This window comes from Ambystoma mexicanum, chromosome 13 (assembly GCF_040938575.1).
Source record: "Ambystoma mexicanum isolate Mex_15411 chromosome 13, UKY_AmexF1_1, whole genome shotgun sequence".
NCBI classification, from domain to species: Eukaryota; Metazoa; Chordata; class Amphibia; order Caudata; family Ambystomatidae; genus Ambystoma; species Ambystoma mexicanum.
The window spans coordinates 48,397,754-48,424,223 of NC_090938.1; the positions used below are offsets into that span (position 1 = coordinate 48,397,754).

General features: G+C 49.5%; 1 protein-coding gene across 3 annotated transcripts in view; it reads right to left on the reverse strand.

The window, feature by feature from the left end:
- SLC45A3 (solute carrier family 45 member 3) overlaps positions 1–2,040 on the reverse strand; it is a 141,527-nt gene extending 139,487 nt beyond the window's left edge. Inside the window, exon 1 of one of the 3 annotated variants that reach the window (XM_069633157.1) lies at positions 1,940–2,040. The gene's annotated coding sequence lies outside the window, so the exon portion shown is untranslated. Of the gene's footprint in view, positions 1–1,777; positions 1,888–1,939 lie in introns of those variants that run through there. The other 2 variants (XM_069633159.1, XM_069633164.1) reach the window with 2 other exon arrangements.
- Between the last annotated feature and the right edge of the window lie 24,430 nt (positions 2,041–26,470).

Here is a 26,470-nt window from a genome sequence, read left to right on the forward strand (position 1 = left end):
GCCCACCCAGAGACATCCTACAGAAGAACCCCTGAAAACAACCCTGAAGCACCGCAAACGCACCCCAGATAGCCCCCTTCCTAAAAGCACCCAGCATAGGCACCTGCAGCCCCCACAAATGTAAGCACCCCTGCTGTGTTAATATGCAATGAATGGCAGGGGCTTAATGCATAGACCCACCCAACACCTGGTGCATTCCATGGAGTAATGCACTGATAAACCCAACACTGGAACCACACTACACGGACCACCAATGTACCAAAGACTAATCATCCTAAGAGGAAAGGCACCGGCCAATCCACCATTACATGCATTCTAAGGAGTCATGCCAGTGGCAGCATCCCATGCAGTAATGCATGGATCCACCCAACACGGACCACCAATGCACCAAAGACCAAGAATCCTAAGAGGAAAGGCGCCAGCCCACCCATCACCACATGCATTCTAAGGAGTCATGCCAGTGGCAGCATCCCATGCAGTAATGCTCTGATCCACCCAACACGTAGAAAAGCACAGGAACTAATGCATAGTATCACCCAATGCTGTAGTACCGTGCAAGGTAATTCGCCAAGTGCCCCCAACGCTGGGAGTTTCCAAACAAGTAATGCGCCAAGTGCGCCAATGCTGGGAGCATCCGAAGTAGTAATGCGCCAAGTGCCCCCAACTCTGGGAGCTTCCAAAACAAGTAATGTGCCAAGTGACCTACTGCCGGGGGGTTGGCAAGGAGTAATGTGCCAAGTGACCTACTGCCGGGGGTTCGCAAGGAGTAATGTGCCAAGTGACCTACTGCCGGGGGTTGGCAAGGAGTAATGTGCCAAGTGACCTACTGCCGGGGGTTGGCAAGGAGTAATGTGCCAAGTGACCTACTGCCGGGGGTTGGCAAGGAGTAATGTGCCAAGTGACCCACTGCCCGGGGTTGGCAAGGAGTAATTCACTCAGTTGTGCGAGCTCACTGGGGGGCGAAGCACCAACGTAGCCAACGCTCAGTGCTTCCTCAAACCTAAACCACTTCCAGGAATAATGACCAGTCCCAGGGGGGGGAATGATAATGCGCCTGGCAGTGGACCGCTGACACTGCAGGGGTGCTGCACATGCCCGATGCATGCCTGTGTGCGCACACACACACATGCGCGCGCGCACACACACACACACACACACACACACAAGATCCGACACTGACACCCCCACCGCCCGGTCCTAGAGGGAGTCCGTGGGGAGCGGCTGCCCCACTCGTCTGAGAGACTGAAACTGGACCCGGGAGGGGGGCAGGGCGGCATGAAAGGCCGCCTTATGCCCTGCGGCCCCGGGAGGGCCATTATTGTTATTATTTTACAAAAGAAAGAGACAACAAAAGAACAGAAAAAGAACCCACACCCACTTACCCCAGCAGCAATATCTTATTTCCCTGGCCCCAAGAACACCGAACCCCCAGGGCCCCACTATTAAGCCCCCCCACCCTCCCATTTCTTCCCACAGCCCCCACCCCAATCAAACGTTATCGGAGGCATCTGGGTTGAGGGCTGGATATGGGTAACTAGGCATTCTAACCCTTGGGAGAGCTTTCCGGGAGGGCGGGTGAGGGGGGGGCTGGTATGGCAGGTTAAAATATAGGGTGGTTAGGTGTCCGCCGTGCCCCCGCACCGGGACACCCCTTCACCCGTCATCATCAGAACTTCAGCAGGGGTGGGGAAGCGCGGAATACGAGCCCGAGCGGTTGGGAGGGGACACGCAGAAGACGAAATGAGGGAGGAGACAAGTGGGGGGGTGCTTGGCTCACCTGGCACAGAGGGCATTCCGGGGGCGGGGGTCGTTTACATGTCATCCGAGGCGAGGCCCCTGCCAAGCGGTGGGGAAGACTCGACTTGTTGCTCTGGCCCCCGAGGTTGGGTGGAGAGGCAAGGGGCCGGAAGAAGCGCACGGGTGACTGAGCGGGCCTTACCTGGCATCAGCGGCCCGGCCCCGCTCGGTTCCGGAGCCGGTCCCTCCTGCTCTCCAGACCAGCCTCACTAAAGCCTTTTAAATCTGATCTCGAGTGAAACTTTCCTGCCGGCGCATGCGCTCTAAGCCCGGAGGAGGCGGGACGAGTGTCTGCAGGAGACAGGGAGGGATAGCAGGGGAGGGACCAGAGCAGAAAGCAACCCACAGAACACCCCCAGAGCCAGCCAGAGAAACCCCTCACCAGCTCAATGAAGATCTGCAGAACGGGACCGGAAAAAAACAGAAGCTCAGAGAGACCAGCCATGTGTAAGCCAAAGACAGCCACAGGAGCCACAAGCCAGCCAATCGAGAGCCCACAACCAGCCAGGGAGCCCCAGGCCCCAGAACTCGCCCTGCAAACAGCACAGAACAAACCCCAGGGCCCCCAGACCAGATGAGACGATCCTCTGAAACACAAGGCAGTCTAGAAGAATCGGCCGCACTTCAGAACAAGTCCAGCGGCGCAGGTCCCCAGAATCAAACCAGGCGGCAGCAGAACCAGATCAGAGGGTTCCCCGAGCCAGCGCAGTAAGACCCATACAACCAGCTCAGCGGGACCCGTAGAACCAGCGCAGGAGAGATGTCATGGCCAGCTCAGCGGGACACATAGAACCAGCGCAGGAGAGATGTCATGTCCCCAAACCAGCTCAGCGGGACGCGTAGATTCAGTGCAGGAGAGATGTCATGGCCCCAAACCAGCTCAGCGGGACCCATTCAACCAGAGCAGGAGAGATGTCATGGCCCCAAACCAGCTCAGCGGGACCCATTCAACCAGAGCAGGAGAGATGTCATGGCCCCAAACCAGCTCAGCGGGACCCATTCAACCAGAGCAGAAGAGATGTCTTGGCCCCAAACCAGCTCAGCGGGACCCATTCAACCAGAACAGGAGAGATGTCATGGCCCCAAACCAGCTCAGCGGGACCCATTCAACCAGAGCAGAACAGGATCGATGTCATGGCCTCAAACCAGCTCAATTGAACCCATGCAACCAGCGCAGAACAGGATCGATGTCATGGCCTCAAACCAGCTCAGCGGGACCCATAGAACCAGCGCAGGAGAGATGTCATGGCCCAAAACCAGCTCAGCGGGACCCGTAGATTCAGTGCAGGAGAGGTGTCATGGCCCCAAACCAGCTCAATGGGCCCCATAGAATCAGCACAGGAGAGAAATCATGGCCCCAAACCAGCTCAGCGGGCCTCATAGAACCAGTGCAAGAGAGATGTCATGGCCAGCTCAATGGGACACATAGATCCAGTGCAGGAGAGATGTAATTTCCCCAAACCAGCTCAGCGGGACCCATAGAACCAGCACAGAAGAGATGTCATGGCCCCAAACCAGCTCAGCGGGCCCCATAGAACCAGAGCAGGAGAGATGTCATGGCCCCAAACCAGCTCAGCGGGCCCCATAGAACCAGAGCAGGAGAGATGTCATGGCCCCAAACCAGCTCAGCGGGCCCCATAGAACCAGAGCAGGAGAGATGTCATGGCCTCAAACCAGCTCAGAGGGCCCCATAGAACCAGAGCAGGAGAGATGTCATGACCCCAAACCAGCGCAGCGGGACCCATAGAACCAGCGCAGGAGAAATGTCATGGCCCCAAACCAGCTCAGCGGGACCCATTCAACCAGAGCAGGAGAGATGTCATGGCCCCAAACCAGCTCAACGGGAGCCGTAGATCCAGCGCAGGAGAGAGGTCATGGCCCCAAACCAGCTCAGTGGGACCGTACAACCAGCGCTGGAAAGATGTCATGTTGCCAAAATAGCTCAGCGGGCCCCATAAAACCAGTGCAGGATAGATGTCATGGCCCCAAACCAGCTCAGCGGGACCCATAGAACCAGCACAGGAGAGATGTCATGGCCCCAAACCAGCTCAGTGGGACCATAGAACCAGCGCTGGAAAGATGTCATGTCCCCAAACCAGCTCAGCGTGGCCCGTAGAACCAGCGCAGGAAAGATGTCATGGCCCCAAACCAGCTCAGCAGGACCCATAGAACCAACACAGTAGATATGTAATGGCCCCAAACTAGCTCAGATCCAACCACAACATGGCAAGCAGAATCAGCCTGGCAGAACACCAGAATCAGTCCAATTGAGGACCATCCATGGCCAGCCCAGAACCAGCTCAAGTGACATTCTAGAACCAAGACCGTCTGCACAGGAGCATCCACAAGCAAGCTGGAGGGATCGCAGAGCCCCAAACAAGCCAGTTTAGAGGACCCCCCAGCAACAGCTTGGGTCAAGCCACAGAACTAACCCAGCTATGATCGCAGAACAGCTATGGAAGACCTTGCAGAATGAAAGAAGGATAGAGTCCAACGAGACTGACTCCAACACGGAAACAAGACCACCCAAACTAACCTATGATGCCCACAGAACGAGCCTCACATACCACCAGACCCAGCCCAGGGTAGACCCCGAGAACTGTCCCAGGAGAGACCCATATAGGCTGTTTACATTACCTCCCTATAACCAGCCCAGAAGAGAATCCAAAAACCAAGCCCAGAACCTGGAGAGCTTTACCCAGAATCAGCCTGAGAGAGGTCGGTGAATCCAGTACAGGGAAGACCCTCTAAAACAAAGCAGAGGATGAGAACCCTTGAAAAAGCCTATTAATGACTCCAGAATTAACACAATAGCCAACAGGTTACCCCCAGAACCAGTAAAAGGAGAGCACCTGAATTAACTATAGGTGAGCACACAACTATTGCATAGCAGCCCCACAAAAATATTCTAGCGACCATCTTCAACTGGAACAAGCTCATGCAAGTCTATGAGAACAAGGGACCAGCTGAAGAAAGTCTCACAGAAGTAGCCAAGCAAAAAGCCCATGAGAGGCTCACACATCCAGTCCATGTGTGATCCACAAAATTCATGCAGGAGAGAACACGAGAACCAGCTCAGGGAAGACCTACAGAACCAGCCCATCCAATAGCGCCCCGATCAAGCCCCAGGGAAACTCCAGAACCATCCCAGAATAGATGAGTCATGAAGTCCACTGTCCATGAGAGGCTAACTGTCATGATCTCTGCTTCCAAAAGGTCAGGGTTTTCCCAACTCCCTTGGAAGCAGATCCATAACCCAGGTTCCGAGTGCCAACCAGTCCCAATTGGGACCTTTTGGACCCAGTCCTGGTGACAGTGGCACCAGGCTCATAAATATGCCCAGTCCCAGCGCTGGAAGCGCCGGGCTCATAATGCTTGGGTGGACTTACCTGCAGCAGACCATGCTGCTTACTTGCCTGCCAGTTGAGCCTCTGATCCTCTTCTGTTTGGAACTACTTTTCCTGTTGGGTGGGGCAGGAGCCACTCCCTAGATTCAGAACACTGGAACTCTTCTGGAAAGCAGGAACTCTTTTCTTACCTAGGCGTGGCTGTGGAAGGAGACACCTAAGCACTACAGGAGGCTATTTAAACCACACCCGATGGATGAATCTTGCTTTGCGTTATTCTGCATCCTCTGCAGCAGAACGCTCATCGTGTCTTCTGCATCTGATCCTGGGCCTAAGGAAAAAGGCTTACCATCCTGAATCCAGTCTTCAGCAACACCTATAAAGACAAGAAAGAACAGGTTAGCATTACGGTCTTCAGTGACAGCTCTTCACTTACCTGGTCCATCGGCTGTCACCAACGCCTCGCGCTGCATTCCGGCATCTGAAAGACAAAGGCTTACCTACTCTTCGTGCGCTCCGGAGGTCTTCACACTGCATTCCGGCATCTGAAAGACAAAAGCTTACCAACTCTTTGCACGCTCCGGAGGCCTTCGGCGCTGCATCCCGCATCTGAAAGACAAAACAAGGTGCGTTTAAAGACATTGGGGAACTTTAATACTCACGTGCCATTACTCCTTTCCACATCTAACCCAGTGGGTATTCCGGCACCCTGCAGCCGCTCCGAACTTGTACCTGCAAAATAAAAAGACAGTTAGAGCGCATCGTGAAGCAGGCAACAACCGCTTACTTACGTGCTTCCAGGCGCTTCTATTCATCACACGGGCTCCATCTTCAACTCACTTCAGCCCGTCATCCGCCATCGCCGGAACCCTGCAAAACAAGAAACATCATTACTAAAGACTTTAAAGACATTAGAACTACTCGAAACTTACCGTTCGTGCAGTAAACGACGGACAGCAGTCCTCTGGCCTGCTCCCCTTATCCAGTGAAGAAACTGGTTACAGCACCCTGCCCCGAGGCAGATGGAGAGCACGGCGTTCACTTACCTAAGGTGAGAGCGTTAACCTTTGGGGTTCTACAGGAGAAGAGAAAGGGAAGAAGAGAGAGACATTCAATAACCCAGTTCCTTAATCCCATATTTTCTATCTGCAGACATCTTACCCTTCGAGTCAGACATACAGTGCACAGAGGTCCAGCCCAAAGAGCCAGCCATGTGTTACACATCACCTTTGAAGATACGGTATACGCCCAGTCAAGACCGGCGCCTCTACGGGAATCAGGTGAGCGTTACAGTAAGCACACATTTCAACATTCTGTGCACTATTGTAATATAGTTTCTCACACGGACAACACTGCATAAACTGTCAATCATAATAGGTATATATTTATTTAAAGATGAGAGCATGCTTCAGTCTAAAATTATGAGGATGGTCACATAATAGGGTGTTCAATTTAAGGGAAAACCGTTGGGTTCCACATACTTATGGCATGTTTAATCACCTAACATGTGTTCTAATTATGATATTTAACTTAAGCTGATTTGAATGATTTCATATTTATTTCAGATACCTTGGGCCTCATTACGACCCTGCCCGTCCAGAAAGAACGGTGGCGGTAAAACCCCTGCCACTGTCATTTCCAGACCGGCTGATCAGGAGTCCTGCAGGTGGGAGGCGTCACTCCCGCCAGGTCTGACCTGGCGGGTTTAACACCACCCGCCTGCAGGCGGAAATAGAAACACTGGCTCCGCCTCTATCCTGAAATATGGTATGTTTTGGTGTTTTCTTTTTCTGCATGTATATTTTCCTTCTTGCGTTGTTTTATTCTTGAACATATATACATACGTGAACCATGGTTATTGATATTGTGTAACCATGGGAATATCTGCGGTCCATTTTCTGTCAAAGTCTTTTAAAATTTCAATGTAATTCAATTGTGAACAGCCTTGAAAACGACTAGAAGGTCGAAACACGGGTCGGCTGTACTGCTGTAGTCACATGTGGAATAAACGAAAATGTTCTGATACTATAGATTTGTGTGATAATATATGTTGGTCAACTTATGATTAACTTATAAACAGAGTGCGAGTTGCCCTCCCTGATCTTCAATTCTTGGTCTTGATGATTGGGCTTGTTTTTTTACGTGAATGATAGGTGGGCAGAGTTAGACCGGCATCTGTGGGTGATTGAGAGAGTTTCAAAGGTGATGCGTTCTCATATTGTGAGCCAGTGAACTTCTCTTCTAGCGGCTGAGATATGCTCTCGCCTGGGAATATTTAGGGCAGCTCAGAGTGCGTTATTCTGGATGACGTGAAGTTTATGGATGTTTCAGGTATAGGTTCCTGCAAATATCACATTGCAGTAGTCTAACCTGGAGCCGATCACTGCTATGGCGATGGTCAGGCAGCTGTTGGTGGATAGGCACGGTCTGCAAGCATTGACAAGTTTGGCAATGTGGGCAGCTGAGCATGCAGTAGCATTGACTTGGCTCATTAAGGAGAGGGTGCATCAAGGTGTACACCCAGGGTCCTTACTGCTGGGGAAACAAGGATCAAGATGTCATCAATGGGGAAAGAGCAGTATAGTTGGTTTAGATCCCACAAGGGGAATTTCAGTTTTTTTCATTGTTGAGGCACAGTTTATGAGAGGCCATACAGGCCTGGATCGTTTGGTACACTGTGTGTAATGTGGCAGAGTCGGCTGAGTAGTCACCTGAGAGGGGAAGGAGGATTTGGGTGTCATCTGCATTGTTGGTGTAGGAGATACCATGTGTGTCCAGGAGGTCGAATAGTGGTTTAGTGAAACTGTTGTAGAGAGTAAGTGAAGACTCCGATCTTTCCAGCGGCCAAGAAGGAAGTAACCCAGCTAGTGGCTTCTGGCAAGAAGTTAGCCACAGTTGTGAGGTGTTAGCAGAGGATCTTGTGGTCTACCAGGTCACAAGATGCGGAACGTTCTCGGAATAAAAGGAGTAGAGGCTTTTCCGCATCTTTGAGATCGTTGAGTTGGTTTTTAAGATCAAGCAGAGCCGATTCCGTACCATGACGGATTCCAAGGATGCTGTTGGCCTCAAGGTATTGCTGGATTTAGAGGCAAGCTGCTCCATCTAGAATCTTGAGGTGTGGTGCTGGGGTGAAGTTGGTAGGGATAGGGGGGTGAAAGGTAGAATGTTTGGGCAGCGGAATAACCCAGGCTTCCTTAAGGCTTCTGGGAATTGAGCAGACAGTAAAGGAGGTGTTGATGAACATTGTGATGAACGGAATTAGGGCGTTAGAGCAGTCGTTGATGATTATGGTAGGGCATGTGTCTCATTTGAACCGTGAAGGCTTCAGACCTTTCAGGAGGGCAATGTCTGCTTCAGAAACCAGCTTAAGGCGAAAAGGTGGTTTGTCCCGCAGCGTGATGGGGGCGGGTAGTTGAGGAAATGTTGTGCCTTGATGTTAATGGTGTCTTGTTTTAATTGGATTTTGTTCTGAAGAGTGAACATTTTCTGTAAGAGTGCGTTTGGGATGTTGGTGCACGAGGCCTCATGTTTGGAGAGGTTAGTGAGGGGGATTCTAGTGCTCTAAGGATTGTAAAGAGCTCATGTGCGTTGGACTTGGCATCGGAGGTTCTGGTGTTGTGGGTGGTGACTTTCTCATGTTGTACTCTTTGGCTGAGGAGGACGAGTAGGATTTGTTGGAGTCGGGGGATGTTTTCCTCCATTTGGCCTTGGCCTCACGTTTTTGGAGCATAGAGCTTGCATGTCCATCATGAACCACGAATTAAGGTGTGTTTTGTGGGTTTAGGTTTACGTGGCGCAAGGGGTGGGTGATATTGTCGACGGCATGATTGATCGTTTTAAGCTGTAGGCCGGCTAGCATGGCGGGATTAGTGTGTGGGAGTTGTGCTGATTGTAGCTTGCCAAGCAGAGGGAGAACCTGGGCGTTGGCTAGGTTCGGAGATCTACAGGCTAGGGAGGGTGGCCGGGGAGGAGTGTGTACAGGGGCCAGTTGCTGGTGGGAATGACGAAGGATATGACATGGTGATCAGTCCACAGGCATGGATGGTTGGAGAGAACAAATATCTTCCTCATTGTTGAGACCTAGGTTAAGGTCGCCAAGGAGAATGAGTTTCAAAGTTGGCTTGATGTTAGTGCTGAGGACATGCAGGAAGTTCCTCTTTGAAAGATGAAAGCAGGCCGGGGAGACAGGGGCGTGATAGATGATGTGCATGGTGGGGGTGTGGTAGTGGGATAGTTTGAAGGAGAGTGTGTCACAGTTGGGTATCTGAGTAGCGTTGAACTGTCTGAAGATGGTAAATCCCGGTGGAATCGCTATGGACAGGGCTGGGCCAGAGGCAGTGTGAAGCCAGGTTTTCGGAGATGGCTAGGAGGTCCAGATTGTAAGAAGCAATGAGGTCTTGGATGTCCAGGGGTGACCATGTATAGACCTGGCATTGACTAAGGCGCAATTCAGTGGTGGGACAGGTGGATTAGGCAGGATGATGTTCGTCATGCTGGTGGACAGGTCGCTTGAGGCACCATTCAGGGCACTATACGGTAGTTTGGCAGGAAGGTTAGGCAGGCTGATGTCGGCAGTGCTAGTAGGCATGTCGCTGTTTAGTGATGAGTATAAGGAACTCATGGTGGCAACAGTAAAGACAGACCCAAGTGATCAAAGTTCAAGGGTGTTTATTAAACTGTATAATGGGTGAGAAAACGCCGAATCTAAACCTAAATCTAAGATAGGAGCAAACTACGACCATCAAATAATAATAAGGCAGTCTTAGTGGCATTTTGTTTAATAAAAGGGCCTATACTAAAAAACCCTATTGCCAATCCAGTTCACCAAATGATGAGTCAGGATGGTATGGCTGGGGTCTCCATTCCCCACGTTTTTAACATGGGACAAGCCTTGTCAGCATGAGGTTACAGTTCCTTTCAACAAGACCAGTACCTTCTGGGGCCAAGTCTCTTTCCTGCAAAGTCTCTTGCCTTAGAAGGCCTGCTTAACCATAAACAATAAACGAACACAAGTTCATTTGGTAATCTTTCACATTGGGCGATTAACCTTCGCCCCTTGGATCCCTCTCAGCCGGGCTCTGATCCTTCTTGCAATGTTAGCCTCCCTCACTCGGGTTCACTATGGCCTTTCACTCGAAACCTATCATTCAACAGTCTCAATGTCCTCTTAAACAACTAACCATTGTGGATATCCCTCAGCCGGGTTCACACTTGTCATCACAATGCTGACAGGTATATCACTGTTTACCCTCACTTCACAGGCATCCCTCTGTCGGGCTCACATTTTCCAGTTTCACAGTTCAATCAGTTTTCTCCAATGTGTCAAAGACTTTTGAGTGTACAAGGGGTTTTGCCCGACCCTTGCAGGACCACTTTCACACTTCACACTGTTCTCTCCTGTGGCCCCTTGGTTCTCCTAGTTTCAACAAAACAACACAACCCAAAAAAGGCTTCCGTCAGAGACCTTTGAATGAGTGCCCTGCGACGCCTGACAACTCTGCTTCTGAACTTTTTACTGGGGTTTCTTTGAAGTTCAATTACACAGGTTCTTTGTACACATAGGTTGTCGCCTGCCACGTTGGGCTCAGCAGTTTGATTTTACTATCTGTCTTCCCTGACTCAACGGCTGTGCTGAACTGTTGGCGATTTTTGTCTCGAGAGTCAAGGACGGCACCACAATGGCAAGCGCTTCTTCTCACTTTGGTTATCAGCGCGGGAGGGCCCTGTGTGCGATTGACACCTGTCACACCATACACCAGCTGTACTTCCCGGTCTTATGATTTCTCTTTAGGAGGCTTTGTGGGTCTGAGTTGAAAAGGGCAAAGGCAATTCCCTCCTCCTCGTCCCTCCGCCTTACTCCTCCTGTCATGATGCCCACTCCCGGGGAGCCGGTTCAAGCCCTGCGTCCCCAAAAGCGGACATCCAGTCCCCAGGGAAGGACCCAGCAACCCCATATAGGGGCCCTTTGGACAGTGTCCTGGCGCCTATGGCGCCAGGCTCAAAAAAGACATCAGTCCTGGCGCCATAGGCGCCAGGCTCATTATGGGAGTGCTTGGGTGCACTTACCTGATGCAGACCATGCTGCAGGATCCCGGCCTCCTTGAGGCCTGAAAGGAACTACTTTACCTGTGGGACTAATTTACCATCCGGGCGTGGTCGGGGAAGGATACATACCTGATTGGAGGAAGGATACATACCTGGAACTTCTTCCAAACTATTTAAACCCCACCCGAACAGCCACACGTGCTTCGCGTTGGTCTGCATCTAGCAGCTGGACGCTCACCGTGTCTGCTCCTGCATTCTGACTTCTGCCACGCCTGCCAGCATCCTGAATCACCTGCAAAGGAAGAGAAGAAGAGTACAGAAGAAGGAAAAGTCCTTACCTGCTAAAACCGCATCCCGGAGACATCTCGCCGACAATCCTGAAAAGGAAGACTTTTATTTAAAAGCTCATCGCGTCGATCGCTGCAGCGCCGCATTCCACTCACCTTTACAGGGCGCCTCCATGTTCAGCAACGCTCATCCGGATTCGCAGTCACGCCCCAGCGCCTAGGGAGAAAAAGACCAGAACAAAAAGGTGAGAGAGAGAGAAGGGAATAAGGAAAGCTAAATCTCCATGTTAAGACTTACCTGTTGATTCATTCCCTCTCCATTTCGGGTCCGCGCCGCATCCTGGCATTTCCGGACCCCGGCCCCTAAGGGGAAAAAGAGACATCAGCGTTAATGAGCGAATGAAAAGACAATACCAAAAAACGCTCATTAAAGACTTACCTGATTTCTACAAGGATTTTACCTCTCATCTCGGGTCGGTGCCTGTTCCCCGGCATTCCGTACCCCGGCCCCTATGAGGAAAAAGACACTAGCATTAGTACATTAATGCATGGACACAAGGGGAACCTCTTATCAAAAAACTTACCTGGAAGCCAAGCAAGTTTGGTTCTCACCAATCCGAAAATCCAGTGAAGTAACTGGATACCAACGCGCCCCTGCATCAGAAGCAGGATGGAGAGCTCGTCCTTCCAGACCCTAAGGTGAGACGCTACGAGGAATCACAGAAGGGTTTCGAGGAGGGTGAGAGGGGAAAGTGGGAGGCCAATTGCATTACCCCGCAGACAGTTAATCCCCTACTTTCGCCTACAGAAGGAAACTTCTGCAAGCCTGACAAGCCAGATATGGGGGCCCGGTCCAGTCCGTCTTCCAAACGCTGCGCATCACCTTAGAAGAGGTCACAGCAGCGCGAACCAGGATAGCACCTCCGTGGGAGTCAGGTGAGCGTTACAGAACGCGAAGACTTCCTACAAATTCCCACCCAGGCGCTATGGAAAGTTCTGAGACTGATCATTACGGGCCAAAGTACATGCCGCTCGTCAAGAGACTAATGCCCTCAGGAGGGAATTAATAATATCAAAGGAAAGAACTGATGACCTGGCCAGACAGCTTTTGCAAGGTCAAGCTGGGCAAACTCCTCTACCCGGTTCCGGAGGGAACCCCGCTCCTGTGGTTTCCAGTAACCCTGTGCAGATTAATCTACCTGGAAACATGCCGCTGGCCCCACCCGAACGTTTTGCTGGGGACCCCAAACGATTCGCCGTATTCATGAATCAGTGTCGTTTGCACTTCCTATGCAGACCTGGAGCCTTCCCTAATGATCAGACCAAGGTAGCCTTTGTATTGTCATATATCAGCGGCTGCGCTGCCGATTGGTCAGTTCCACTGGTTACTCAAGATGACCCGATTCTCCGTGATTTTCAAAGGTTTCAAGCAAGCATGGAAAGGTTATTTGCTCGACACTCCCAGGGGCAGGCTCTGGATGACGAACTTCTATCCCTGCGACAGGGCAATCAGGACCTCCTATCCTATATTGCAACCTTTAATAGACTAATTGTGGAAACGGGATGGCCAGAGGATAAAAGAGTCACATTGTTTTATCGAGGCCTACGCGGAGAACTTAAAGATGTCTTGGCCCAAGTTGTAAATCCGCCCCAAGAATGCACAGAGTATATAGACTTAGTGGTCCAATTGGATCACAGACTTCAAAACAGAAAAGCAGATCGGTCCAGGTTTGAGACCCGGGTGTTGGTCAAGACCCATGCTAATCCCAAGGGAGTTGATGTCTTTGAGCCTATGCAAATTGGAGGGGTTAAAGGACCCTTAACTCAAAAGGAACGTGAAAGGAGGCGGCAGTTAAAATTATGTCTTTATTGTGGGAATTCTGGACACTTTCTACGAGATTGCCCGGCAAAACCACACTGAAAGGCGGTAGGAGCCGCTGATAAAAAACCATGAAGACTCTGTTTCGGGAAACGACTCGGCCCGACAAGTGTAGGGGTCTGCTTGCCGAGCTTGAAAACTAACTCTCAGACCTCACATTTCATTGTGCCAATGGTTCTCGTGGATCCAGAACAGCCTAAGCGGTTGCATTCAATAAAGGCATACATCGATAGTGGGGCTATTGGAAACTATGTGGATCGTGAATTGGTCTCTAGGATTAACCTCCCTCTCCGTCCTAAAACCAGCAAAGATGTCATCACCACAGTCGATGGAACTGAAATTGCCTCTGGACCGGTAACACATTCCACTACTGAGGTGACTCTTATTGGTCCCGACAGCCATCGGGAGGGTGTTGTGTTTGATGTAATCAAGGCTCCACAGTTTCAGGTTATTCTTGGAATCCCTTGGTTAGAGACACATAATCCTCGAATTGATTGGCGAGCTAAGAGAATAACCTTCCCGGATTGTACACAAACCTGCTACCCAGAAAACCTGAAGATTAATCTAGCATCTGTAACCTCAGCCTCCATGCAACTACCTCCGGAATACCAAGACTTTCAGGACGTCTTCCAAAAGGAACAGGCCAACACGTTACCTCCTCACAGATCGTACGATTGCCAAATCAATCTGGTGCCCGGTGCACAACCCCCTTGTAGCAGGATTTATGCCCTTACTGAACCTGAGAATCTGCATTTGAGACAATATTTGGATCAATACCAAGCTAATGGTTTTATTCGCCCGTCAAAGTCCCCGGCATCCTCGGCTTTGTTCTTCGTGCCCAAAAAAGAAGGCGACCTTAGAACTTGTATCGATTACCGCGCATTGAACCAGATAACGGTTAAAAACCGTTATCCTCTGCCTCTGATCCCTGAACTCCTTGACTAGGTGAAGGACGCTTGCATATACACCAAGTTAGATCTCCGGGGGGGCTTATCATCTGGTACGAGTTAAAGAAGGCGACAAATGGAAAACTGCCTTCCGTACTAAATACGGATTATTCGAGTACCAGGTGATGCCTTTCGGATTGTGTAACGCGCCGGCTGCCTTCCAATACTTCATGAATGATGTCCTTCGAGAACTCATCGATGTTTGTGTTGTCGTATATATCGATGACATTCTGGTGTACTCCTCTTCGGAATCTGATCACAGAAAACACGTCACGGCAGTACTTGAAAAACTGCGCCAACACAAACTATTTGCTAAATTGGAGAAATGTGTTTTCCATACCACAGAAGTCGAGTTTCTAGGTTTCATCCTGACACCCAAAGGAGTCCGAATGGACTCAAGAAAAGTGGATGCCATCCTCAAATGGCCATCACCTAGCTCTGTAAAAGGGGTTCAAAGCATGCTCGGCTTTGCCAATTTCTATCGCAGGTTTATCCCGGAATTTTCACGCGTGGTACAACCCATTACTGCACTCTTGAGGAAAAATAAACGTTTTGAATGGTCTGAAGAAGCCGAGCAGGCCTTTCAGGATTTAAAAGCTAAGTTTACCTCTGCACCTATATTGAAACACCCGCGTCCAGATCTCCCTTATGTCGTCGAGACTGACGCATCCAGCCTAGCCATGGGAGCTGTCCTGTCCCAAAGAGATCCCGAAACCAACCAACTGCATCCCGTAGCATTTTGGTCCAGAAAATTCTCGGCACCCGAGGTTAATTATGCAATCACGGACAAAGAACTGTTAGCCATTAAGTACGCTTTTAAAGCCTGGCGGCATTATCTGCTTGGCGCTCGACATACTATCACAGTGATCACTGATCACCGGAATTTACAGTATTTGAAAACCGCCAAGGCTCAGTCATCACGGCAGCTCCGATGGGCTTTGTTTTCGCTGAATTTGATTCCGTGATTACCTATCGACCTGGCTGCAAGAATGGCAAAGCAGACGCCTTATCCCGAATTGGAATGGGAGAATCTGATACAAACTCAGAACCAGTACCAATATTTCCCGAACAGAGGATTCTAGGCATGACTTTGTTACACACGCTTGAAGACATTCAAGCCAGAGTGAAACAACTCCTGGACCCTACAACCTTACAGGATTGGATACAAAAGGGATCAGACTTTACCATAAAGAATGGTTTACCTTATTTCCAAGGACGCTTATTCCTGCCACATAAGGAATTACCCGAACTAGTTATTTCCGGTTATCATGATACATTAATAGAGGGACACCCCGGTATTGCCAAGACAGAGGAAAAGGTGAAATGACAATTTTGGTGGCCCTCTTGGCGAAAAGATGTTAAATCTTTTGTGATGTCCTGTGGTGTTTGCGCCCAAAATAAAAGTCAAAAGAAAAGACCAGCCGGTCTCCTTCAACCTCTAGACATACCGCCAGCACCCTGGCACACCCTATCAATGGATTTTATTACGGACCTGCCTCCTTGTTCGGGGTACAATACTACTCTGGTAATTGTGGATTTGTTTTCCAAAATGGCCCACTTTATTCCTTTGAAAGGTTTACCTTCAGCTTCTGTCCTAGCCAAAGAATTCCTCGAAAATATTGTTCGGCTACATGGATTCCCATCTATATTAATCTCTGACCGGGGAAGCCAATTCATTTCCCACTTCTGGCGCAAATGTTGTCAAATGGCGCAGATCGACGTAAGATTATCGACCAGTCACCACCCTCAGACCGATGGTCAAACCGAGAGGACAAATCAGACCCTTGAGCAGTACTTACGGTGTATGTTACAGCAATCTGAAAGCAACTGGAAAGACATTCTTTGGATAGCCGAATACGCACATAATAATTCGGTACACTCTGGAACTGGCCACAGTCCTTTTTATACTTTGTTTGGGCATCACCCCAAGTCAAGTCAAGGTTTGACTTTGAACCTCAAACCTTGACTCACCTCAGAACCTCGGAATGCCTGCAGTAGAACATCTGCATTCTACAATTACCCAAGCCTTTAAAGAGGCAACTACAAATTTACAACAAGCCAAGAGAAAATACAAGGAGAATGCTGATCTACATCGGAGTGAAGCACCTCCGTATCAGATTGGGGATCAAGTGTGGTTAGCTACCAGACATTTACCACTCAAAGGGCCTCGAACTTTTAACCCAAAATATCTGGGACCTTATTCTATTACGGCCATAATTAACCCAGTGGCTGTTAAACTTGATTTACCAGCTATTATGCGAATTCACCCTGTTTTTCATGTGTCACTTTTGAAACCAGTGGTACCCGGAACCCGACTACTCAAACCTCCAGAACCTATTCTAATAGATGGGGAGCCCGAATTCGAAGTGAAGAACATTTTAGACTCAAAAATGTTGAGGTAAAAACTGTTCTACCTAATTGATTGGAAGGGGTACGGACCTCAGGAGAGGTCGTGGGAACCCAGCGACCATCTACATGCACCTTGATTAGTCAGGAAATTCCACCGACTCTTCCCAGACAAACCAAAACCCCCGGAGGGAACAACCTTGGAAGGGGCGGGGAGTGCTGTCATGATGCCCGCTCCCGGGGAGCCGGTTCAAGCCCTGCGTCCCCGAAAGCGGACATCCAGTCCCCAAGGAAGGACCCAGCAACCCCATAGAGGGGCCCTTTGGACAGTGTCCTGGCGCCTATGGCGCCAGGCTCATAAAAGACATCAGTCCTGGCGCCATGGGTGCCAGGCTCATTATGGGAGTGCTTTGGTGCACTTACCTGATGCAGACCATGCTGCAGGATCCCGGCCTCCTTGAGGCCTGAAAGGAACTACTTTACCTGTGGGACTAATTTACCATCCGGGCGTGGTCAGGGAAGGATACATACCTGATTGGAGGAAGGATACATACCTGGAACTTCTTCCAAGGCTATTTAAACCCCACCCGAACAGCCACACGTGCTTCGCGTTGTTCTGCATGTAGCAGCAGGACGCTCACCGTGTCTGCTCCTGCATTCTGACTTCTGCCACGCCTGCCAGCATCCTGAATCACCTGCAAAGGAAGAGAAGAAGAGTACAGAAGAAGGAAAAGTCCTTACCTGCTAAAACCGCATCCCGGAGACATCTCGCCGACAATCCTGAAAAGGAAGACTTTTATTTAAAAGCTCATCACGTCGATTGCTGCAGCGCCGCATTCCACTCACCTTTACAGGGCGCCTCCATGTTCAGCAGCGATCATCCGGATTCGCAGTCACGCCCCGGCGCCTAGGGAGAAAAAGACCAGAACAAAAGGTGAGAGAGAGAAGGGAATAAGGAAAGCTAAATCTCCATGTTAAGACTTACCTGTTGATTCATTCCCTCTCCATTTCGGGTCCGCGCCGCATCCTGGCATTTCCGGACCCCGGCTCCTAAGGGGAAAAAGAGATATCAGCGTTAATGAGCGAATGAAAAGACATTACCAAAAAACGCTCGTTAAAGACTTACCTGATTTCTACAAGGATTTCACCTCTCATCTCGGGTCGGTGCCTGTTCCCCGGCATTCCGTACCCCGGCCCCTATGGGGAAAAAGACACTAGCATTAGTACATTAATGCATGGACACAAGGGGAACCTCTTATCAAAAAACTTACCTGGAAGCCAAGCAAGTTTGGTTCTCACCAATCCAAAAATCCAGTGAAGTAACTGGATACCAACGCGCCCCTGCATCAGAAGCAGGATGGAGAGCTCGTCCTTCCAGACCCTAAGGTGAGATGCTACGAGGAATCACAGAAGGGTTTCGGGGAGGGTGAGAGGGGAAAGTGGGAGGCCGATTGCTTTACCCCACAGACAGTTAATCCCTTATTTTCGCCTACAGAAGGATACTTCTGCGAGCCAGACAAGCCAGATTTGGGGGCCCGGTCCAGTACGTCTTCCGAACCCTGCGCATCACCTTAGAAGAGGTCACAGCAGTGCGAACCAGGCCAGCGCCTCCGTGGGAGTCAGGCAAGCGTTACACCTCCGTTTGAACTGCTGGTCTGGAATATCTGCTTCCTAGTGCATTTGGCCTTGCTCAACGTGTGCTCTCGTGCTCTGCCTTTTATCCCTGTGGGGAAGGGAAAGAGCCGTCAGGTGATTGTAGTTCTTATTCCTTGTGTTGGAACATGTCAGGTAAACTCCTCTGGTGTTAAGTCAGTTGTCTTTCACAGTGTAAGAAAGTGTTTGTGTCGGAACAGGTGGGGTGTAAAACTTTTGAATATCCTACGGGGTAGGATGGGGAAAAGGTGTTATAGGAAAGGGGGTACCACGTCTCACCGGTCGGTGTCCCACTTCCACTCCCTGAGGACCACCCATCCAGGTGATTCTCCTGCACTGGTCCACCCCCAGGAACTGGATCCAATAGCGATGGCTGTGTCCTGGCCACCTGGATGACAGATCCCAGAGGACTAGCGGGAGAGACACCTTCAGGTTTCTCACATGAGGCAAGGTGATTTGGGCAGGATGATGATAGCCATGCAAGTGGCTGGAGGTGTATTCCATGGTGCTATTCAGCGGCGTAGCTGGAAGGCTAGACAGGTTGCTATTGGCCCTGCTAGTAGGCATGTGGCTAAAGGGGCATTCCAGGGGTGCTAATCAGTGGAATGGCAGGATGATTGGGTTGGGGTTGCTCGCCATACTAATGGATGTGTGGCTTGTGATGCCATTTGAGGCATTGGGCGGGGGTAAGTCAGGAGGGTTGGTTAAGCTGACGTTGCTCACACTGGAAGGCCTAAGGCTGGATGCGCCATTCAGTGCACCAATTAGAGGTCAAGCCCTTAGGGTTAGCCCGCTGGTGTTGGCAGTGGAGGCAAACGTCTGGCTGGTTGTGTAGTTCAATGGAAAGGCAGGCACAGCTGTGCTGGATAAAGTCTGATTAGGGCACCTGATTGGGGGTTTGGGGGAACTGTTTTGAGGGTTTGCAATACAGCAGGGATTGCAACATGGGGGGTTGTGCGTGCACGTAATCGGGTATTCCTGATTGGCATTAAGATGGGATTGTCATAGGTAATGCATGGAGGCAAAGTGCGAGCACCAAGTCGGGATAGCTTTGCATCAACTAGGCAGGGTGCGCTGGTGACTGCTGCGGGCAAGATTAGTTTGGCATCAGTGAGGTGATGGGCTGAAGGGATGGGTGCTAAGACACTGGTAGCAGAAGATGAAGGAGCACCTGGAGGGAGAAAATAGGTAGATGGCATACCGGAATGATGGGGGAGAAGGTTGGGCAGGAAAAGTGTTGCAGGGAGGGAGAAAGTAGACTTGGGCACTTACCTCTGTAACTGGTTGTGTGGGCGATCACAGACAGACCCAGACAAGCAATGAAGACCTTTGAGGCAGGCCTTTGAGTGAGGCTGGGTATGCCAGCCAGCGAATCGAGGCAGGGCTATTTCCAACACAAGGCAGCCAATGGGGAGGGTCAGCAGCAGGGGCTTCGTGGTCAGCTGATCCACAGCTTCGTGATGCCAGTGCAGTTTTGTCGGAGATCCTGGTAGCCATGTTTAAGTGGTGCATAGGCGCCTGAGGATTAATGAACAATGATCCTCATCTCAGGATAGTCTTCCAAGCGAGGTGCAGATCACAGATGGTGGTGTGCCCAGGCCCAGACAGGCAATGAAAGCCTTTGAGGCAGGCCTAATTCCGGGGAAATATCTATACTGTGACTATAATACCAGGAACTGTGAATCACCTATAATGTGACGAGGAATCCATAATACCAGGAACTGTGAATCACGTATACTGTGAAAAGGAAGCCATAATACCAGGAACTGTGAATCACCTATACTGTGACGAGGAAGCCATAATACCAGGAACTGTGAATCACCTATACTGTGACGAGGAGAATCCTAACAGATATTATTGTCGAAAAGAAAAAGGACATATAACTTTAAAATGCAAGATCCAATCCGCAAAGAGGTGGATGAACCTAACTGCAACGAGAGATAAACGAGAGAGACCCAGAGAGGGAGAAACACCCACAGATCAGCTAGTAAAAGCCCTGAGCTGTGTGACACGGAGCAGAGAGAGAGACCTGTACACCAACTGTGGAATTCCCCAAGCCATGTACACCGAATCAGAGAGAGAGAGAGAGAGACGACGGAACCTGCAAGTTTCAAACTCACACAGCATTGCAAAGCATTACGCCGAAGCAAGGACAAGAAGAGAGCCTGAGAATACAAGAGGACTAGAGCCCCTCTGAAGGTGGTGACGAGGCCCAGAGCAAACTGGAAACCAGAGTCCGTACGGTCGAACATTGAACATCCGCGTTACCATGAGGAGAGAGATACAGAAGGAGGAAACATGCTGGCAGTCGGTGCATCGAACGAGGGCCCGCAACAAAGAAGGCTCTCACCGACATTCTACTATCACCAGGAAGGTAGCGGCAGTGGTGCCCCCCAGACATTTTTTATAGGGGTGGCCACACTGGAAATATTGGGGTGGCACACCAAAACAAACACATAACTGAATGGGCAAGTGGGGGGGGCAGCATTTTTATAAGGGTGGCCGTGGCCCCCCTTGGTGGTGCCCCTGGGTAGCAAGGAAAGATGGAAGCCTGGGAAATCCCTACAAAATCATTATTGCAGCTAGTTAAAATATCCCAGTACAAAAATCGAAATGGAGTTGAATTGGAGAGAAAGAGTACCCAAGTATAATAATTGTGAAAAACGAACTGTTAAATGGTTACATATCACAAAAAAAAGTAGAAGAGATAAAATTACCCCCGGCAAAGGGGAAGATAACTCCTCATCCTGTACAAATACAAATTAAGTTTGAAGAGGAAGCAAGATATGGAAGAGCATAAAGAAAATTGCCAATTGAACCGTACGTTACATAAAGTATGCCGAGAGACTATAAAAGCACACGTTGAGAATAACAGACAAGAAACAGGGATTCACAAGACAATCCCTAGGGGGGTCCAACCCCAGGAGAGAAAGCAAAGTCATCCAATTAAGGAATTGAAGAGATCAATGGAAACCGTCTCAAGAGACTATTCTCAAGCTCTAGAGAGTGAAAGACTGGTCTTAGAAACACCCTCAGAAGAGTGGCGTCAGTTTCAAGGATCGTTTGCAAGAGACTAGTTTTGAATCACTTCGTGAAAGGCTGGCACTAGAAGTACCCTCAGGAGAAGTGAGTCATTCGCCTGACCGAAGTTCGTTTTTGCATTGTGGTAGGGTCAGTAAGGGTCGTTTTTGGACAGTGGACTTTTTTACTTGGACAATCTGGACTGACTGATGAGCACCTTAGTTAATAACATGGGCAGGGCACACCCACAGTGAAGGGGAAAGTCGGGCCATATTAATACAATGGCACCAATAGGTCTGTGTCCTCCTTCTGACTTGCCACAGCACACTGCATCGCTGGCAGAAAAGATGAACTCCTTTGGTCTCTCAGTCACTTTTACGCAGACGATTCTCAGATCTTTCTGTCTGTTTCCTCTTTTTCTGACACGATTCACTCTACAGTTCCTGCCGGCCTATGTTCTGGTGCAGGATGGAACCTCTGTTGCTTCCTTCGTTTAGTCTTGCCTCCCTTTCTCCCCCTTCAGCTGTTTCCACTCCTTCTCTTATCCCACTTTCACAATCAAGCTCGCAGCCTTACCTTTGACTCCACACATATTTATTATATTTTAATTGGTTATTTACATAACTTAATGCCCAGAGGTTTCTAAACGCGCCCCGGGAATCAAACCTGTGTTGCTCCATCCTCTTGTTTCCAAGGCGAGCGCGTTGCTCCGGAGCTATCGAGACAAGCATCACTCGCTCTTGTGGTGTACAACTTTATAACATTCGGAAAGCCGGCCCCTTTCTTTCCTTGGAAGCCACTAAGCTGGCAGGTCGTCTTGCCCGTCTACTTGCTCTCTTTCGCTCTGTCTTCAACTCTTTTATTTATACTCCCCCCCCCCACCCCCTCTGCTCGCACTTCTATCTCTCCCTCTCGTCCATGCATCTCTTGGCTGGCTTTTCCTTCCCGGCTTCCGTTTCATTTCCTTTGCATTCTCTTTACCTGCATGTCCCTCCATGTCTCCCCTCTCGTGTCTCTAATGTTTCTGCTCGCCCTATCTATCTTCTGAGAACCCCTAAACCACCCTGCGTGCAACCACACTTCCAATCCTCACCTTCACTAGCCCCCCCAAGTACTGGAAATCCTCACCTCTCCGTCTTTTTCCCGCTCCACCCTCAAAACTCACTGGCTTTCCTCATCAATATTGTTGTCCTTTCTGTTTGGTCATATCATATGGAGTTATTCTTAATCTAGCACTGTATTACCCTTGCATAGTGCTTTGGCAAAAGCGCTTTATAAATTAATAAATATGAAATACAGGTGCAAACGCGAAACACTTCCAAAATAAAGGTTAATTTTTTAGTTTTTTTTTTGTTTTTTGTTTTTTAACTTGACTCAATTGTTGTAACAATTTTTGCAAGACAGGTTGGAAAATTCCTCATTTTCCTGTATAGAAGTTACCTTAAAAGTTCGATAACAATGCAGGTTGGTTAGTTCATCGAATCCTCCCGACTTGTCCTGCCAGGTTTAACAGATCTTTTCCAGTTTCCACAATTTTTAGTTAGCTCCCACTGTCTTTAGACGAAGGTTCGGAAAAAATTGCCCGACTGCGATCGTAAGTCTTGTGCTTTGACCGCTCATCAGGTGTTTCCACCTGAGCACCTCTTCTAGGGTCTGTGCACCTTTGAAAAATCTCGTTGCTGTTCGGTAAGTTTAGTCGTGCTCTCAAGACCCTTGTCCTTATGGTCTTGTTTGGAAATGTTGCCAAGTATTCAATTGGTGGGTTCAGTTTGTGTGTGTTTAATGGTAAATGGGTAGTTAGCTTGTTCTTAGAGGCAGTCTCTAGCATTGGGATCCAATCCCACTCTTTAAGACGTTTTTTGGTTTTCGTTGGGTTGTTTTCGAGTTTGTCCTCTGCACCTCCAATCTGATCCAATAATATCATCAGGTCTTTTTCCCCCGTTGGGACAGCATTTTGTCTTTACCGCTCTCCATTTCGTCGAAGATTTTTTTGTCTGGGGACTGGGATCTTTCTAAACAGCATCAGGCAGTTTAGGTCTAAAGACACCAGGCACAGTTCTCTCCTGATTGAGGCCACGGGTGGCCGTTTAGGTCTAAAGACACCAGGCACAGTTCTCTCCTGATTGAGGCCACGGGTGGCCGTTTAGGTCTAAAGACACCAGGCACAGTTCTCTCCTGATTGAGGCCACAGGCCTGGAAGGAGGCAGGTTTAAAACTTTCCTCCAAAAGGAATAAAGGTTAATGCGCGAGAAGAGACCACAGGCTTGGGCCAATGTGTAGGTCGAACAATACAGTGTGGTTAAGTGGGAACATGTAGACCTTTGAATGGACTTGAGAGTGAGATAAGAAGCCAAGGCGCAGCTGATAACCAATCGAAAGAGCAAAGTGTAAGGGACGGAAAGGCCCAGGCGTGGTATGCAGCCGATTCCAAATGACAAGGTGTTCATTAAAAGCCTTATGGGGCCATAATGTGGTGTTAACACACAGTGGCTGGTGACGAGGTCATGAGAGCCATGAGCTGCATGGGGATGGGGGTATCAGGGGTTTACTACTTGACATTGTCCCGTGCACCACCCACATTGCTCCTACTGCCAGGACACGAGCATTAGCGTCTTAATACCTGTGGCCAGCACTATTCTTTGGACCACGGGAAGCATATTTCCCTGGTTCTTGGGCCCCTGAAAATATATGTGTGTCCTCTCAGTCACACAATTGATCTGGTTTTGCTACCAAAGCCGGACCTCGAACCGAGTCTGCACCGCAGTCGAGAGGCACCCACTAGAACGCTGAAACGTCTGATAACAATTCCTGTGAATATGGCTGTTAATATTGTACTCTGCTGAAACTATTCAAGTGCAATAAAAGCTGCGCACCTTTTATAATTTCCTTGCAACATTTATAGGAAATGCTGTTCCTTTCTTGGTTTCGTTTCTGCTTGCTAGTAATGTATTAATAAGCCCCTCCCCCGCTCCCCCGCCCCCCCCTCCATAAATCCTTATTTATGGAGGGAATGAGAAACATCTCCTGGGTCAGGCCCTATAACCTCTCCTCCCCTTGTACTTTTCCTCCCGGAAAGCTTGTCTTGCCTTGAAGTGCCCCTGGCAGTGCCACAAGCCCCCACCACCCCCCACCTCTATTCTGCCTTACGTAAGGCACAAAGTAAGAATACTGACGGAGGACAGTGCTCGTTTCTCATTAAAACATGCAGTGGCAATGCCAACAGTTTGGCTTATGTGTAGGCATGGGAAAGGTGCTTGCTTGGCACTGCCATAGCGGTATTAACTGGAAACTGATGGTGGCAGGTGAAAAATAGGTGCGAGTGCCTGGTCATCTAATGGCAGTCCCTAACAAATGCCTAATAGTTACACATGCAAAAACCGTTGGATTTGCCAATGCTTGTTTTTAACAGGGCTTCAGTGAACGACACGCACACCATGCTTGTAATTCGAGTGGCCAAAGGCAGACCAGGTTAAGACATTTTTATTACACCATTAGCAGGTTTACAGCTCCAAATAACTATTAGTTCCCAGAAGACTGCTCTGAGAAAACACTGGCAGGCACTTCAAGTGCAAAGTTTGATTGTAAGACTTGATTAAAGCCAGATGAAAGACATCCAAGGAGGATGTGTTTTTGGCAGGGAGGGGCAGGAACTGGGCGAGTAGGCAAATAATCAAACAACACCTACAAGCTTTGTGTGCCTCCTCATAGGCCATTTCTCCCTATAGGTACTCTACTGCAATAGTTATGGCTTATAGGTGGCGCTAAACCCAATGGTTGAAACTAAAAAACTATGAACCAAAATGGCCGCCTGGTAAACAGAGCAAAACAAAAGAAGTGATGGCTGGAAGGTTTAGACTTAATGTTAACCTCTGGCATTGCTCTGCGAAACCCTCCATTCTTCACCTGCCAATTACAAAAGGGGGAAAAACCATATGCAAACCAGGCTTGGCCCATCCCCAAAAGGGGCAGTCCAGCCCGAACTGCTTGGCCACATCCCTTCTGCATGAGACTACAAGCATCCCCAGACATTTTTGACCTTGCTGGGCCTCATCTGTGAGGAGTAGCTTGGGTTTCTAAGCCCAGCAGGTACAGGGACCCACGTTTGGGCCTACCCGTCCCACTTGGGTGACTAAAGCAAAATAAAAGAGGTGATGACTGGAAGGTTTAGACTTAATTTTAACCTCTGGCATTGTTCTGCAAAACCCTACAGACCTTCGTTCTTCGCCTGCCAAGCCATTACAAAAGGGGAAAAACCCTATGGAAATCTGGCTTGGTCCCACTCTAAGGGGCATGCCTGGGGTTGCTTGTGTTTCCTGCAGTGAGGACCTGCCCTAGCAGTTCGGGCTGGGCTGCTACCATTGGTGGCAGTACCTGGCTGATTTGCATATGGCTGGACCCCTATTGCAATGGCTCAGACGGGCTAAAAAATGGTGGCGTGGAAGGTTGCCCAGAGCATTGCCAATGGTTTAGATTCATTCATAACCTCCCACGTATCCGTTTTTTGGTTGTAGTTCACCTGCTAAACAGAAACAGGACTTTGCCCTCATTATCTCGGGAGGATAGCTCAGGGACAACGTGCTCGCCTTGGAAGCAGGACTACACGGAGCAACACAGGTTCGATCCCCAGGTCCGATCCCTAGGTCCGCGCTTAGAACCCAATGGGTATTAAGGGTGTTATAAATGACCTATCATATCATATTCCATATGTGCCACAGCGGGAGGCAGCAGTGAGCAGGTAACTGGACTGATGCTGGATGGAGGGAAGGGTGGGTGTCTGTGGGCTAGGGGGAGCACACGACGAGAGGGGAAAACAGGTGCTTGGAACTGCTGAAGGAAACAACATGGCGGCTCAGGGGAGTGGCACCTGATGCAGGAGCGGAAGGAAGTGTTCTACGGGCAGGTCAAGCCTTGCTCCTCGCTTCCCGATTGGCTGGCACAATCCCCCAGGTGCTAATTAGATTTGGCAACCTTAATTTTGGTGTTCCTGTTAACCTTTTTAAAGAAACATTAGTGGCCTGTTCAAGAAAAAAAAGTTCAATATATATTCAGTGAAACAACTTTGTTAAAGGGACGTTATGGTTAAGTTGCGCTACTGAAAAAAACATTGTTAAATGGAGGTTATGGTTTTAGGTAAATCTGAAAAACCCT